The sequence below is a fragment of the Crocodylus siamensis genome, chromosome 4, assembly GCF_052110815.1.
Source record: "Crocodylus siamensis isolate JL-2025a chromosome 4, ASM5211081v1, whole genome shotgun sequence".
Lineage (NCBI taxonomy): Eukaryota > Metazoa > Chordata > Crocodylia > Crocodylidae > Crocodylus > Crocodylus siamensis.
In genome coordinates this window covers 165,051,563-165,069,129 of record NC_143398.1, presented here as the reverse complement: position 1 = coordinate 165,069,129, position 17,567 = coordinate 165,051,563, and positions in this window count along the sequence as shown.

Here is a 17,567-nt window from a genome sequence, read left to right as displayed (position 1 = left end):
TTGATATTCACCGCCCAGTCATGTGTTGGGTCCCACCACATTTCGGCAAGCCCCACTTCTGGGTTGGTGTTTGCTAGCAGGGGGCGAGTTCCTTCTGCTTGTTCCCCATACTACGAGAGTTCATGTAGAGGCATTTGAGGCCTCCTGAAGATGCATGCATTGGCCCCCTAATCTCAGTACTACTCAGACTCCTGTTGCTTACCTGGGTATTTGTTCTGCTCGTCATCAGTCTAAGCTGGGCTGTTCTTGTGGGTGACACTTGGTTTAGTGTTCCAAGGCTTCCTCTGCCCTCATCTTTCCCTTCCCCTGACGAGCCTAATTTAAAGCCCACCGGAGGAGATCTGCAACCTAGAAGAGAACACATGCTTACTTTTGGGGGAAAGGTGAAGCTCATCTCACCCGAGCATGTCTCTCGTCATGATGTGTGGGTCGTTGTCTAGGAAGCTGAAGCCCGCCTCGAGATACCATTCCCGAAGCCACAAGTTGACCTCTCTGATGCAGGTCTTGTGTCGTCTTCCACATCCGCTCACTGGTAGGACAGAAAAGAATACCACCTGTGCTCCTATCTCCTTCAGCATGCTCCCCAGAGCGTGGTAGTCCATCATCAGGTGATCAGGGCTTCTCCTGGCCACATCATTAGTACCCACATAGATTAGGACCATAGGGTAGTAATTGGTGGGCCAGATAATGGCCTGGATCATCCCCATCACTTCCTGAATCTTTGCTCCGGGCAGTCAGTAGACCTCGTGTGTCGAGGGGTCCCAGTGACAGATGGGACCCTCTGTACTTCTCAGGATGGAGTGGCCTATGACGATCACTCAACGTTTCTTCCTCCAGCTCCTTCACCCTGTTCAGAGTGTGGAGTTGCCTCCTCTCTTGAGATTTCCTTCTCTCCTTCCTTCTCCTGCAGTGTCGCCAGGGCCTCATACCTGTTCTCCAGCTGGACTGGAGGAACTGGCACTGCTCTGCTGCAAGCAGTCCTGGTTCTGGAGGGGACCATCTGCCACTCTGCTGCAGAGGGCACCTCCTCGGGTGCTTCTTCCTTGGATACATGGTCCTGGAGGGAGCGAAAATACCCATCAATTTCATCCTCTGCCTCCCTGATTCCCCTCAACCTGCTAACCTCCTCCTGGAGCTCCCTCACCTGCACCTCCAGGGCCCTAAGACAGGTGTGGGGGCCCCCATTCTCTGCCCCCCCCAGCCCTGCTGGACATCCAGTCTACACAGGTTAGACTAGCCTGCAAAGATTGAATTATATCAGGCTCAAGCTTTTTGAATGTCTGTATTTAGCTTATGTGTATGAGCCACTCACGGGGGAATGAACAAATACTTTGTCAGTGGATTTCACCATTACTTGCTGACAATGGCATTCATATTTTGATTCTGTTCCAAAATCTAAAGGGGAATGTGGTTCCTTCTGCCTGTTTCTGAAAGCTTGACTCCTCTACTCTGTTGCCTTCAGCCTGACTCTCCTCCCAACTTTTCATCCTCATTTCAGTCCCCTTGCCCAGGCAATCCTGGTTTTTCTCCTCTAACCTCTACATATGGATTCCCTTCCTGCCTTGATCCACAGTACAAATCCTATTTTCCTTCTCCTCTCTTACTGGTTTTCAAATCCCAGTCTTCCCTCAGCTCCTTATCCAATATCCTGTTCAGCTGCCCTCTTTTCTCTCCCCTTCACACCAGCTCCCAGTCTCCTTGCCCGGCCAGTCCTAATCCTTTCCTCTCACACTCACCCAACTGATTCCAGTTCTTAGTCTCCTTACTTGGCCAGTTTCCTGTTTCAGCCTTCCCGACAGGAGTCCAGATTGATTTCTTGTCATGTGTGTATGTGAACGAAGTGGCTTCCTGCTTTCTAGTCTGCAAGGGAAGCATTGACAGTATTTCTATGCTGTACCCAGTTCTCTGAAGGAAAATTTCTTTTAAGCATACCCTGTGCATCCTGCTAACATGTGCCCAACTCAAAGAAACAGTGGTGGAGCCATACTGAGGGATACTCCGGTGGCTGCTCTTAAACATACTCTTGATTTCTTTATCAGTTATATCACAAGGAGCACCTGTCTCAGCAGCTTCATTGCTGCATTTACAGATTTGATGTGGGTATACTGAAGTGGGTAGATGAGGCCTGTGCCATAGACTGCAAGGCCCCCCTTCTTAGACTTCAGCCCCTGCTCAGAAAATGCCAGCTCTTAACTTTCACTTGTTCTTTGATTACAGAAAAATAATAGAGCAATTCTTCCACTGCAAAGAACTTAGAAAGACCACAACAGGGCAGAATGCTTTTGACACCGATTCCTACTTGAAGTCTCTGGGTTTATCTTGTGAACCATGTGTAGGTGCTTGCACACCTAACAGTGCTAACATTGCCTTGCACCCTGTGGCACCCTTAAAAGGATCCTAGAGCACTCTGGTTGACAAACACCTGCATTTAGTTCCTACACCAAGCAGCAATTGCAAATAAAGTGCTATATAGCTGCCAAACCCCAGCAAGTCTTTTCTGAACACATTAAACAAATTTTCCAAAGGTTTATGACTGTCAGATTTGGGCCTGTTTTCCATACGAACAACAAGAGGCACATCCTCAATGCTAGAACCACTTCCTTCCACATATTAAGCTATTGCTTCAAAACATATGTTCATTAAAGCTTCACAACAAAACAAGTATAAGAAAAACATTTAATGTGGGCAAAACGATGCATTTTTCTCTAATCTTGTTTTTGGAAATGATTGAACTAGTGTTACAGAAACTTTTCAAAATGATTCAGCTTCTGGCAGAGACCTAATGTGGATAATTTCAGCCCAAATGGTTAGAGTTGGGAAACATTATGACTACAGTACATGAAAATAGTAAATGAATGAAAGTTTTAAGACAACTTTGCATCAATACTTTGGGGCACAAGTTAAATCCTCCTCCACATGTAGGGGCATTGTTGGATACACGTTAATTGGGCATTTGGGGAAGGGTGGAGATAAGGAAGATAAAGAAGGCTCTGCCCATTAGGCCTAAGGAAGGGCTACTGGATCTATCAGAATGCAGGTCTAATGGCTGAAAATTCTTGTGGAAAATGTGTTGCACCATTAACAAGAGCTTCTCATTTTGCCATGCATCTTCATCATACTACCTTGAGAAGTTGTGGGATGTCCATCCCAGGAAATTTTCAATAGCAGGTAGGACAGACATTTGGCTGGGATGGTTTAGTCAAGAATGATTCTGCCTTGAGCAGAGCACTGGACTAGTCCTCATGAAGTCTCTTCCAGCCCCACTTTCCTATGATCATTTTTGCTTGTCCAACATCTTTAAAAATGTGTTTTAGAAAAACTGAAATTTTAAAATGATTAAATTTTAAAATTTTAAATTGAGACCTTCAGAAGAATGTCTTGCATCCAAAAGCTTGTCTAATTCTATCCCAACTATGCAGTTAGTTCAGTAAAAGATATCCTGTGAAGAATCCATGCTTCTCGCAAAATGTGTTATTAATACTGACCACTCTAACTGCATTAATTACCATATATAGCAAAGACTTAATATTATTTCATTTTCAATTCCTTTGAAGTTGTGTGAAATACCATTTTAATGTCAGGATGTTTTGAATTTAAGGTCTGGTATCATTTCTTGGTACAATTGTGGATAAATACTATAGATAATTGACCACCTCACCATTGATATAAAGCTAGGGGCTGGGGTTGGTGTGGGCACTAAGGCACACAGTTGATAGCTCAGAGGTCATAAGTTTGAGGCCATAACAGAAACGCTCACAGTATGGCCCTGTCAGATTCTGATACATACTCACAACAAGGAAAGGAGGAAGAGGTATAAAAGGAGAGATTACAATGTTTTCAGACCTTAAAACTGTCATGTGTCCGTAACCAACTATTACCAGTTCTGGCTTGCAGACTCTGGGCTTGGTTTTCCTCTCACACTGCTGTAAATCAGGAGAAGTAAATAGGGTTAAAATAATATAGAAGTGTTAAAAGAGAAGAATTTGGCCCTCTCTTTTACCAGATTACACTTGGGAATAAAACTAAGAACAAACTTCATTTTTTTTAATGGCAGATGTCAGAAACCTGCTTAGAGGGCTGGAATGTTAGTAGTAGTCCCATTGGAGATGGATTAGAGGGAAAATAAGGGAGCCAAAAGCACTAAACACTAAACCATGGTTACGTAGTTCATTCCATGGTTACAGATACAAAGGAGTTTATTTTTGATTATATAAAACCGCCTCTAAAACTGAACCAGAAGGCCTAAACTATATCTTTTTAAGATCTAGCTAAACCATTTCTGCTAAATAACCGTGTAGATTACATACTGGTACATCTATAAAAATAAATCTGCTACTCTTACTAGAGCGGAAGCCACCATTTTCACAAGCCAACAAAAATAGTGTTTTTCACTCCATATATAGTATAGGAAAAATATCCATGTTTGCCAAACAAAAAAGGAAAAAATTGACAGGAATGGAAAATATATTCTTACTTCAAGAGGATATTACAAACAATGGAGTCTAGAAATTAAACGTTAGTGTCATTATAAGGAACACTGTTCAGATTAGAGTGATTTTTATGTTCGAATAACTTTAAACTACATCACACTCTATAGATGACTATTCCTTGTCTAAATTTTACAAATTCACTTTTTTTTTTTTTTTTTTTTAAATAAATAGTCATTAATTAGATTCCTACACTCTCTCTCTCTTCTTGGGGAATTTCACCTAGGCTGCTGGATTCAATTTTCAGCCCTTCTGGCAGCGTATTCTCATCTTTGGATTATTTTTGTTTCTGGATTTATTCCAGTAGCAGCAAGGAAATATAGTTTGCAGATGAACTAGCTTGGTTAATCTCAGCTTTTCAGAACAGAAAAGGGTAACAAATCTCAGTAAACTAAGAAAATTATCTGCAACCATCCATCTTTAAAAAAGGAGATATTTGACATTTGTCATGTCTATATTTTTGTGAGGAGACTCTCTTACAGACAGATTAGCTCCCCACAGTGGGCTGTTGAGATCAGCCTTAGGAAGCTGTCTAAAGACACAATAGACATGCAGCATCAGGATGTACTCAGTTAAAATTTTTTATATAAAACCAAATTCCTCCCCTGTAACTAATACGACTTAGGACAAAACAATCTTACACCAAAAGAAACACATTAGGTAAGCTTCTGCATGACAGAGGCCACACACCACACAAACTGCAGATCCCCAGAACCCTCCCCACCATGTGGGTAGACTGGCTCCCCTCAGCCATGCACACAGCCTAGGCAGACCAGCTCCCCTCACCACATGTGCAGCCTGCCTCTTCCTGCTTTGTTGACAGCATGGGCCCACTCAGCCACACGGGCATGGCTCCTTTTTTTGCAGTGCGAGCAGCCCAGATATCACTCTGACATGCATACAGCACTCTCCAGCAACCCAGCCCCACTTGCTCTGCCGCCAGGAGCAGAGGAAGGAAGCAAAGGGCAAGGGAGGAAGGAGGAGCCTGGTCACTCCAGCCACCTAAGCTGCCAGAATAGTGGTGGGCAACCAGGTGGGAGCTTGGGGCTACAAAATCCTCAGCAACCACATGCAGCCTATGGGCCACTAGTTGGATAGCTTTGGCTTAAATAATGTAAACCATAGTTTTCCCCTGCATGTAGAGGGGGAGAGGGAAAGAGAGAGAAGTATGAAGATTACTAAAGAAAATGGACTTTCTTGCCTGAATACATCACACTGCAATTATTTGACAGATGAATTGACAAATGAAGCAGCTACGTAGCAGTCACCTACTTCATTGCTAGTAAAGTTTCTGGGCAGAGAAAATTAAAAGAAATAAGTAGCCTCAGGAAGAAAAGTAAAGTTCTGCCATAGATCAAAAGCTAGAAATAAAAAACAAAGGATAAGTGGCCCATTCTCCAAATGGACATACGCTAACAGTAAAGTAACTCAAGCAATATGCACTTGGATCAACGTTGTTGAAATCCCTGTTTATTTGCATCCCACTTGCACCAAATTCTGTCACAGCTGCTGCTAATTAAACCCTTAGCCGTGGAGCTGCAAGGAGAGGGTAAGTGATGCTGCTGAGTGGATTTCACCCCCCAAGAACACAACCGACATTCAGGCAAGATGAGCCCATGCTGTGGCAGGGAACATTTTTCATCTTCATTCTGCCTTCCCAAAACAAGAGGCATGTCTTTTATGGGGGCATGTGGTATATGAAGAAATATGGTATTTAGCTATCATCTAGAAAGAAAAGTGAATGGTAAGAGGTTATTACTTACAGATTACATTTTCTAGGTTAGTCATAACTACGGATCTATTGAAATCACGATTTTATGGAAATTGTGAAATGTGGCATTGCCTGTGAAGTCAGGTCATGCCTATGAAATTTGTGGGGAAAAAACAACTAACTGAAAATAAAATATTGACTCCCCATAGGGATCCAGCAGTACTCATGAAGCTGTGGCCTGGCCATGCAGCTTGCCAGGGGGAAGGGGCTGCTGGCATGAAGGGAAACCCAAGATGGCTGCTACCCCCATCCCTCTGATTGGCTGAGAGGCTGACCCAACCCTCCCCACCAATCGCTGGTGAGGGGAGGGGCTACATGACAGACAACCCTCACAATCAATCAGCAGCAAGGGGTGGAGCCGTACGATGGACAGCCCTTCTAATCAATCAGTGGTGAAGACTGGGACCACTGAGGCCCCTCAGCTAGAGGTGTGAGGGGTCCTATAGCAATCAGCCTGTGAAAATGGCAGCCAGCTCTATGATCTTCTTGCCAAATCAGCTGGCTACCTTCTTGAGCTGGGTAGACACTTAGTCATAACCAAAAAAGAGAGCTATTTCAGGGAGACCTAGCAAAAACAACCAACTAGGCAATAACAAAAACATCAGAATTCACTGTACATCAGTGCAAGTCTCAGTGCAAATTAGAGGCTGACCAAGGACTCAATTCCAAGGTCTTTCCACAAACAAGAGACCCTTTGTGAACAGAAAATAAATTTCATTTTAGAAAAGTGGACTTGAGTATCAGACAAGGTTTACAAATTAAAATCCTAGTAATCCTTCAGGGAATGAAGAGCACTTGTTTCTTAGCAGCAGCAACTTTCCTAGAGGACTACTTGTCATGCTTTTAAGAATGACATGCCATTGTCTGTCTTTTTCTCTTGAACATCCCTCCTTCCCCTGGATCCTATATTTCTATTGCCCAGAGAGATGAGATGCTGCTTCCTTTAATCTGGAAAGCTGGAACAAACACAGAAGCTCTTCCCCTTCCCTGTAATACAATTTTAATTACTCAAACCCACTGTTGAGCTATACATAATCTTAAAATGAATTATAGGAAGAAATGCATGCAGAAAACTTTAAGCATTTGGTGAAAATGGTCAAAAAGTGTGATACACTACTATTCCAATAACTATATAATGATTCAGTTGATCACATTTAAAATAAATGCATCCATTGATATAAAAAAGAGTAGTTACTATATTTTCAAGATTCACATACATTTTGAAGATTGTTACTGAAAGTTGTCACCTTAAAAAAAATTAAGTTTTATTTGTATCTTGCAATTGCCAATCAGTCTGTTAGCAAATTAGACCTTGATTCTGCAATTTGATCAGTAACAAATGTAGAAAACAAAAAGCTTGTTTATGGAACTGAGGCCTAAAGGAGGATCACAACACTTCTGTTCTCTGTGCAATATCATTTGATATTTTAGGCCCAATGCTGTTCTCAATAACAGCTGTTTAAAGCAGCATTATAGAGTGGATCTATCAACATGCTACTAAAATGGGGATACTATGACCTGTAATTTACTGTGCTCTTACATAAGACAGCATAGCTGCAGAGTGCTTTAAAAATGCCCAATACCATGACATTCTCAACCATTACATGAGGGTTCAGATGAAGGTGCTCCACAGTGGAGTGCCTTCATTAACTCCTGTCAGCATGTGCTGGGAGCTGGACTGGGTTGATACACTCAACCCTGTGCCTGGTGCTGTCTTCAGAATGGGAGGGGGAGAAGGGAAGGGAGGGAGTTCCAGCTGAGCTGGAAGGGAGGGGTTTGTTGGAGTCCCCAAGGTGGGGGCAGGGGACTACAAAAAAATCATCAGCCCCACCCTCTGGTGCAGGCTGGGCAAACCCCAGATCATGGGCAACTGGTGCCTCCCAAGTCTGGGGGGGGCACCAGCAGGGCATGACCAGAAGTGTGTATGGGGGCCAGCTGGCGACCACTGAAGAGCCAGTACTTCTGCCACCAATGTGCCACTGGCAGAGCCAATTTCAGGGGGGGCACCAGTGCTGTCGGGGGGGGAAGGGGGGCATGTGCCTCCCTATTCCCTCCCATGCATCACCTATGCCCAGATGGAATTCCCTCCCTTCCCTTCTCTCCCTCCCATTCTGAAGACAGCCCCAGAGCTTGGAGAGAGAAGGCAGGGCTAGGGGAGAGTGGCTGCAGACATGCAGCCTCTCCAAACTCGAGCTCGATCTCCCAACCCCCTGGATCCAACAGCAAATGCTGTTGGGTTGGGGGAATGCTGTAACTCATGGCACTTCCTGCAAAGCACTATGAGTTATAGTAGGAAGCTGTACATCTGTCAGCACCCTTTCTGAAACCTGTAGCTTTTTCTCTAAAAAAATTCATTTTTTTTTCCCCTTTGGGTTCAGGTACTCTTTGTCACGGAGAGGGGCGCAGGAGCGGCCGCGATCCCACTAGCGCCCCCTGCCGTGCCCAATTAGGGCGATCCAGCACCCTCTTTTCTCATCCACCACGTCTTGTTGGTATATGGTTCTATAAGGGAGGCTGCCACTTATCGCCCTGGACACTGTCCTATGCTTGTACTATTCCCCGTTCCGTATGGGGTGACCTGGTGCACCCCCAGCCCTATAGGCTACGCGTGCCTCCTACCTCCCCTTTAGCACGCCCCAAGCCTCGCTGCTTTTCCAGACGTTATCAGGTCCTTTTCCTTTTCTGCGCCCCTTGTCTGGCACCCCTGGGCTTGTCACGCCACCAGCGCCCCTTGTCTGGCACCCCTGGGCTTGTCACGCCACCAGCACCCCTATATCTATTAGCCCTCTCGGGCTTACTGACCGTACTCTTGCCAGTTGGGCTCAGGCAGCTTGAGCCTTACCTGGCCCCTTTGACCCTTTGGGGTCCCCACTACTGTGGAGCCCCTCCAGGACCCTTTCCCGTCCGCACCCCTGCTGGGGTTTCTATCAAGTCCCAATGGGGCTCAGGCGGCCTAAGCCTTACCTGGCTCCTTCGGCCCTTCGGAGTCCCCACCACTGTGGAGCCCCTCAGGGACCCTTTTCCAGTCCTACCCCCGGTTGGGGCTCAGGTGGCCGTGGCTGTGCCTGGCCCCCTGGAACACCGTCAGGGTCTTTCGCCTTACTGGGGCTTCTCCGCGTATTGCCCCACAGGGCCGGGATCAACACCGGCACAAACAGCTGTGCCCACCTGGCACCGCTCACTGTGCCCCACTGGGCACCAGGAACCCCCAGATTACTGGGGAGCTCCCGTGAGTCCTCCTCGCACCCTTACAGCCTCACCCGGTCCTCCGGTTTAACAGTAACTAAACAGAACCATAAGCCAAACGGCTGAAACACAACAATAAGCCTCCTGGCTATAACATAAGATCTAAGCCCACCTGGCTCTCTCACAAAGGCCTCCCAGTCAGGGTCCTCTCCACCCTCACCATGCTGTAGCCGCTTGGGTAGTCAGGCTGCAACAATCAGTTCTGCTCTGCTCAGCTGTCCTGCAGACCTCAGGCTGCCAGAACAGAACTGCCTGCTAGGCTTCGGCCTGGGCTGTTTATAAAGGCCTGGCCCTGCCCCCTTCTGGTCACATGACCAACCCGGTTGCCCCAGCAACCGGTACCTGAGCTGCCCCTGGAGATTGGCAGCTGGCCTTCTCCCTTCTTAGGAACAGGGCACCTGAGTGCCCCCATGACACTCTTCTGATACATTCTTTAGAAGGAGAGGATTTGGAGAAAAGAGATGTTGTTCTTGAACAACTTACCGAGTCCCAGGTCTTCAGGTGCTGGAGAGAAAATCCAGGAAAGTCCATATGTATGGACTCCTATTAGTCTGTCTTCTGTAAAGCCACTCACAGAATCAGAATTTCTGGCTGGTTCATCCGAATTCCCGTCTTCCCAACTCCTTCGCACCAATAGTAGCTTCAGAAGTAAGTATCTGCAAAATATTCAGCTATTGATAGTTTTAAGTTATATGTTTGCTTCTATTTGAAGTCCGTAACAAGGCTTCTATTGCAGAAGGACTGGGTCCAAAGTTAACTAAATATTAGCTACTAAAATGAGCTCAGTATTACAGTAATGGTATTGCAACGTAGGTTGGGGATGTTTTTACTGTGCAAGTGCTTCTTTGATGAAGCCCAGAGTATTAGCTAGGACAGGCATAGAAAATGTGTGCTTATATGGTAAAGTTATTGTCTTGCTCCATGGCAAATATTTGCTTTTTTCCTAAATACAATGCACTTACCTATTTGCCTTTTTTTAATATAGTCAAAATACATTCATCCAGGAGTAGAAACATTTCATATAGGACTAAGTCTTCCCTTTAACTTCACAAGGGCTATTCATTTATGAGATTGCTTGCATGAATAAGGGTTATCTGAGCAAGGTTTGAAGATCATGGCTTAATTTTTAATCTTGTGTATAAAGAGTACTTTTGAATGCACAAAAACAGAGGAACAACCTGTCAATTTTATGTTACTTGCTTTAAGAATATTCCTAGGATTTTTTGTAGATTTTTAAAATGCAGTGAAAGAAATCAGATATGGACTTTGCATTGAAAGCAGTTGAGTCCCAGTTATTCTGGAGTAACTTCCCATAAATCTTTTAGAATAATGGCATTAACATATTGGGCTACATTCTGCTCACAGTTAGGCAAGTGTATATCTGGTGTTGTTTAAATCTTTATGGAATCACACCAGTTTAACCAAGAACAGAAATAGCAGAACTATGTATGCTTCTGACAGTATTAAAGATCTCATTATAGATGTTTACATTTGTGGGACAACTAGATATCCAGCACCATATTGAAAAGTAGATAAGATTACAATTCATAAATTTAGGATGTTGTAGGTGGTTATTTCTTTGGGCTTTTCAATGCAAAAAACCCAGAAACTGATTAGTCAGTTCTTAGCCAGTTTAGTTTATCACAAGATGTCCCATGTTCTGTGCTAGCGCTCCAGAATTGTTTTACATAGGGGTGCACTGGTAAAGAATTTTTGGGCCAATACTGATGACCAATTATTAACAAGCCATATTGATTGATACCAACCTGATTGCAGATATGCAGCCCAGCAGCTTGGAGAGCAGTATCTGGCTGGTAAAGGGGGAGGGGGAGGGAAGGGATGGGAGGGGCAGATCGAGGCCCTTGTGGTGAGAGTAGGGACTGGGGCAAGGGCAGGGGCTGGCCAGCCAGGGTGAGGTGGGGTGCAGGGCAGAGCCTCAAGTGGCTCATCCAGGGATGGGAGGTAGGGGGCAGCTCCCACCACTGGCACAACCTGGAAGAGGCATGAGGGCATGTGCCCTCTGGATCTATGTGGGTTGAGGGCAGGGCTCTGCTGTGGGCTGGGGTTGGGGACAGCACTAGGTTCTTCCCAGCAGGGCACAGTGCTGGGAGTAGAGGTTTGGGGGGGCTACTGAGAATTTGGGGGTGGCTGTAGCCCACCCCATAGCCCCCCTTCCAGCACTGCCACTGCCCACTCCGAACACAGCCCCAGCCCAACCCCCGCCACTGCCACCCTTGACTACAGCCCACGCTGGCAGCCTGCCTTCACCCTGCACAGATCTAGGGGGCATGTGCCCCTCTGTGCCTCCCCCAGGGTGTGCCAGATGTGGGAGCTGCCCCTCCACTCCCCGTGCCCCCAGACAAGCCGCTCGTGGCTCCATCTCATGTCCCACCCCAGCTGGGCAGTGCTTGCCCCTGCCCCTCCCTCTCTGTGGGGCCCTCAATCTGCTCCTCCATGCCTCTTTTCCCTCCACAGACTTACCAGCCAGATGCTGCTTTCCAAGCTGCTGGGCTACGCACATACATGCAGCATTTATCAGCGAAATTAATTGGTCACATCATCCAAAAAAAGCTGAGTGCTGATAATGCTTTTATCAGTGTTGACACGATATGAACTGATGTATCGGTGCACCTCTAGTTTACACTATCTTCAGCATGTGATGCCATCCATTAAATACTTTTTTTCTTTAAGGCTGGATATCTTAGTCAGTATTTATGCAGTCTCCTCCATTCCTGCTAGGTAACCAACCAGTCCCTTCACACAGTACTCCAAAGATACAACCAACAGGTAAGTTATTTCACAGAGAACTAGCTAGGCTTCTTCAAAAGAATATTTCATACTTTACATTTTTGCCTCATTATTTCAAACACAATATTTCGTTAGTGAGCAAATAGTGATCTCTGGAAGAATTGACACTCACTTCTCTCAACTCTGAGCAATTAAACTAGAAGCAGGAGAATAATTTTAGTCTGTAGATGTGTTTGCAATATCCTTCTGTATTTTATTTCACAATTCATTGGTAATTGCTTCTACCAATGCTCTGAGCAACATATTAATATCAGCTAACATAAGCTAATGCCACATTTTGAAACCACTTTCAAAATGTGACTGGAATTTGGGTGTTAGCCTTGTAAAGCAAGCATTGTAAGCTCATGGTCATAATTTTAGTTGTTTACTGATTATATCAACTCGTCCCTTGATGTCAGCAGATGTAGAAGCCTTCACAGTAGCATGGAGAGCTGTGAGCTTATACAGCAACTAGTATGACGACATGTTCCAAACCCTGCTTGGTTTCACGGGCATGCATGTCTCACTTGTTCTTTACACTTACCATGCTGTATGCCAGAGACCAAGAGGGAAGTAGGGTATATTTGAATATAATGACAGCACTTACCATTTAATAATTACATACTTTTTATGTACAATTTATTAATGGTCCAAACAGTTTACAAAATCCACAAGACGACAGACAAACAGTTTGTAGTTAAAAACAAATTTTCCCTGGACTATAAAGTCTATGCAAATGAGGTTGCTTTTCATTGCAATGGAATTAGTGCTGTTTCACAGAGCGTTGGATTCTGTTCCTCCTTGTATATTCAACAAAGCTGTTTATATCTTCATAGCAGAATTAACTTTGGTGATGAGCGCTTGGATTTGGCTACCTCAGATCTGAGTGGCTACATCATAAAGCTACATTCATTGCTTTTCTACCTGCTGCATCCTCCTGGTGCTGTACTCCTCGTGTGAGCTACTAGGATTTCCAGGTTTCTATCTATGGTCTTTGCACCTGCAGTAAGCTCAGGTCCTGTAATTTTTCCTGCTATCAATAGTGGGAGATTTTTGTCCATATATTGGAACATGCAAGAAGAACTGTGAAGATACCAAGGTGTAAATCAACAAAATGGTTTAAGCTACATTCATATTGCCAAGTGGATTGACTATAAGCCTGAATATAAACAAAGCTTAGATTTTAGCCTATACCCTCATACTGACCTGCTAATGTCGCACAATATACCATTCCAATGGGGCAAAAATTTTGCCTGCAACAGGATCCAAGCTAGGGGTAATTATGTGCACGTGGGCTAGACAGCAGATACGCACATTATGGATGTCCCCTGGTAAAATATGGCATCAATCTGGTTACTCTGTAGGTGGGTTAGGACTAACAGATAGCAAATAGCAGTGATTTTATGGTATCACCCTTACTTGCCAATTCTGGTGGCAGCCAGCCCTTTGGCTTTTATCACAATATTAAACAGCATTAGCTGTCTGTGTCTCCACAGGTTTTTAAAACAAGGGTCAGCCAGACACAGAGGCACTTTAGTTGCATCTGCTTTCGACAGGCCAAACCATGTTATTGTCACTGCACCAGCTCTGTGGAGCCATCGAGTCCCACTAAATTTAAACACATAGCTGGTTATACTCACTCTATAGCCATTTTGTATTGTCAGAACAACAAAAGCATCTATCAAGGGCAAAACCGCCCATTTAGTTTGTCTTTTCATCAGAAAGTACAGCTCAAATTCTGCCTTGATTTGCAATAGTGGCAATTATTTTGGAGGGTTTATAGAAGTGGTAGGTCAGTGCAGAATTTGGTTCATAGTCTGTGCGGTTAGAGTAGCTATTCCCATAAATATTTGGGAGTTTTATTCATTAGTTACAGAAATTAACTATGACCTAGGCTGTGGAAGAATTTTCCAGGTACTCTCCTGTGGAGATAGGAACAAGTGTTTTTCATTTTCTAGTTCTATAGATTAAGTAGTTTGTTAAAGAGAGAACAAGTGTTACTCAAGGGACTATTTCAACTGTTTTGTGGGACCAATTTAAACACTTATAGGTGAGCACCAGTAGCATATTCCTGCAACATGTGTAAGGCAACTCACTCCTGCATAGGGAAGGTTGCTTTCTCTAACTTCAGTATGTGAATGTAAATTTAATCTTGTTGGATAAGTATTCACCTTTTAACCTCAGACTGTATGCATGCTTTTCAGATTGCTTCAAATTGTTTACTGTGATTCAACAAGTTTTCTTCAGGTTGACACACCAAATGATACATCCTTTACCAGAATTAGGTGAATGGAAGAAGTGTGCTTCAGGTGCAATGGTATAAATGTCCCCATCCCAGTTTGGTAGCGTTAGGCTGCAGCTGAAGCCAGGTACTTCTGTGGGGCAAGACTACTCACAGTTTTAAATTAAAAGGGAATCATCATGTTAGTAGATCCTACCTTAATCACAGAATCATAGAAGTAGGGTCAGAAGGGACCTTGTAGATCTTCAAGTCCGACCCCCTGCCTGGGCAAGAGAAAAACTGGGCTCAAATGACTCCAGCTAGGTAGGTCTCAAGCCTCCTCTTAAAAACCCCCAGAGTAGGAGCCAGCACCACTTCCCTTGGAAGTTGGTTCCAGATCCTAGCCACCCTGACCATGAAGTAGTTCTTACACATGTCTAATCTAAACCTACTCTCCAACAACTTGTGGCCGTTATTCCTTGTTATGCCAGGGGGCGCTAGGAGAAACAGGGTCTCTCCCAAACCCTTTTGGTCCTAGTGAGTTAATAGATGGTCACCATGTCCCCCCTCAGACTTCTCTTGTGAAGGCTGAACAGGTTCAGGTTTCGCAGTCTCTCATTGTAGGTTCTGCCCTGTTGTCCCCGGATCATGCAGGTGGCCCTCCTCTGGACCCTCTCAATGTTGCCTACATCCCTCCTGAAGTGGGTCGCACAGAACTGGATGCAGTACTCCAGCTGTGGCCTGACCAGTGTCATGTAGAGGGGGAGGATCACCTCCTTGGCCCTACTTGAGATGCACCTGTGGATGCACGACAAGGTCTGGTTAGCCCTGCCAACCGTGACCTCACATTGTCAGCCCATGTTCATTTTGGAGTCAATAGTGACGCCAAGATCCCTTTCTGCCTCTGTGCTCCCAAGAAGGGAGTTTCCCATCTTATAAGTGTGCTGCTGGTTACTACTGCCCAAGTGCAGCACCCTGCGCTTGTCAGTGTTGAAGCGCATCCTGTTTTTGTTAGCCCACCCCTACAATCTATCCAGGTCTTGCTGCAGTCTTTTCCTCCCTACTAGCATGCTCACCTCACCCCAAATTTTGGTATCATCAGCCAATTTAAACAGGTTGCTTTTCACCCCGTCGTCCAAATCACTGATAAAGAAATTGAACAGTGTGGGCCCAAGGACCGAGCCCTGGGGGACTCCACTGTCCACTTCTCCCCAGGTCAAATATGACCCATCTACCACCACCCTCTGAGTATGACCCTTCAGCCAATCTGCAATCCATCTGACTGTGTAGGCATCAATGCCACAGTCGCCCAATCTTTTAATGAGGATGGGGTAGGAGACGGTGTCAAAGGCCTTGCTGAAGTCTAGAAAGACTGTATCCACGGCAACACCTGCATCCAATGCTTTTATGACCTGATCATAAAAGGCAATCAGGTTGGTCTGACATGACCTACCCCTAATGAAACTGTGCTGGTTGCCCTTGAGCATCATCCTTGAGGCTGGTCCATCGCAGATGTGCTCCATGATGATCTTCTCAACGAGATTCCCTAGGAATCCATAACATCTAACCTGTAGTCACAGAGGGCTGTTCATTATGGCATAACCACCCCCATGATCCACAGCGAGTAGTTCTAACTCTCTATGAGAGAACAGGGATTCTTACCTCCTATGTCATCAGCACTAAACCTCCCAAATTCTGGCATGGTACTTACTGCTCCGGATCACAAACACAGAGCAACTAGTCTACTGGCCTACTGCCTGGTGATGGGGGAGAACTCTCTACAGGCTCCCACACCAAACTGAGAAATGTCCTTCACCACCTTGTTCAAACAGTTACTTGCTCCGGTAGCACAGACATCCAACAAGAACATAATTCGGATGCTCTATATAAAGAAAAACTAACAAGTCAGTTGCACTTATTTGCTAACAAGCACCAAAGATTAGGAACTAATGAACTTTCCTACTAGTACTTGTCAGCCTAAGCATGAGCCTGGAACCAAAGCTCCACTTTGCTTCCAAGTGTTAGCTTTCAGGCTAATATTGAAGTACTTTACATAAGCAGTTTCACTGAGACATAAAAGTGTTATGCCCGACAGGTATATTATTATATTGATATGCTGAGACAGGTACGTCATTATATTGATATGTACTGGTGATGCGTAGGGGGCCTGAGATGGGCTATGCAGCCCCTAGAAGCAGACTTCCAGTTTTGCCACTGGCTCAGTGATCAGCTGGTGGTGCCCCCCCAAGACTCGGGAGGCACAAGTCACCCATGTTCATATGCCTTCTGTGAAGCACTTGCTGCTTGCTCTACACTGCACAATTAGATAAGAATTCATGGTTTTGGTTTTTAAGATGGCTATCTGTAAATACTTTATTGGAGTCATGCAAGATTTTGTGATTTACTACACTGCACTGATGAAAATGTGGATGTGGGAATGGGGAGTAGCCCAGAAATAAACTCTTTGAAATCCTAGCACTCTACTGGCAGACCAGGTGCAGCAATAGCCACTGCACTCGGGATATGGGAAGTAGTTTTAGGTGGTGGAACTAGGGCGTAGCCTTCACTCAGTAACAAGACAACAAGGTTTATTTGTATGTGGCAGTTCTGCCTGGGAGAAGGGCTGTATTGTGACAGTATATAAAGACAACACTTCACAATAAGGCTTAGGCTACACAGTAATGGCCTGAATATTTTTCAGCTACTGAAGAAAATGGGCTGTCAATGAAACCCTTCGCTATTGGGTCTGTTGGCGTGATCTAAAACTAAGAATTATGGAAAGGAGTTGGAAAACTCCTTTATCACAAGGAAAAAACAAACAAAAACAAAAAACCCCAAACCTTCCCCACCTCTCTGCTCAGCAATACCAAAAGCAAGTACATCTCTCTCTCATCCTCCGGCTGACTAATGAAATCAAAGGAAAAAAGACATGATTTGGGCTCCAAGTTGATGCAGTACAGCAAGTGAGGCATCATGCAGTTACTTTTTATTTAACAACATGCATATCTTTTACCAAGCCCTGTAACAGTGGCTGCACTTAAAAGTTTGTCTGTTC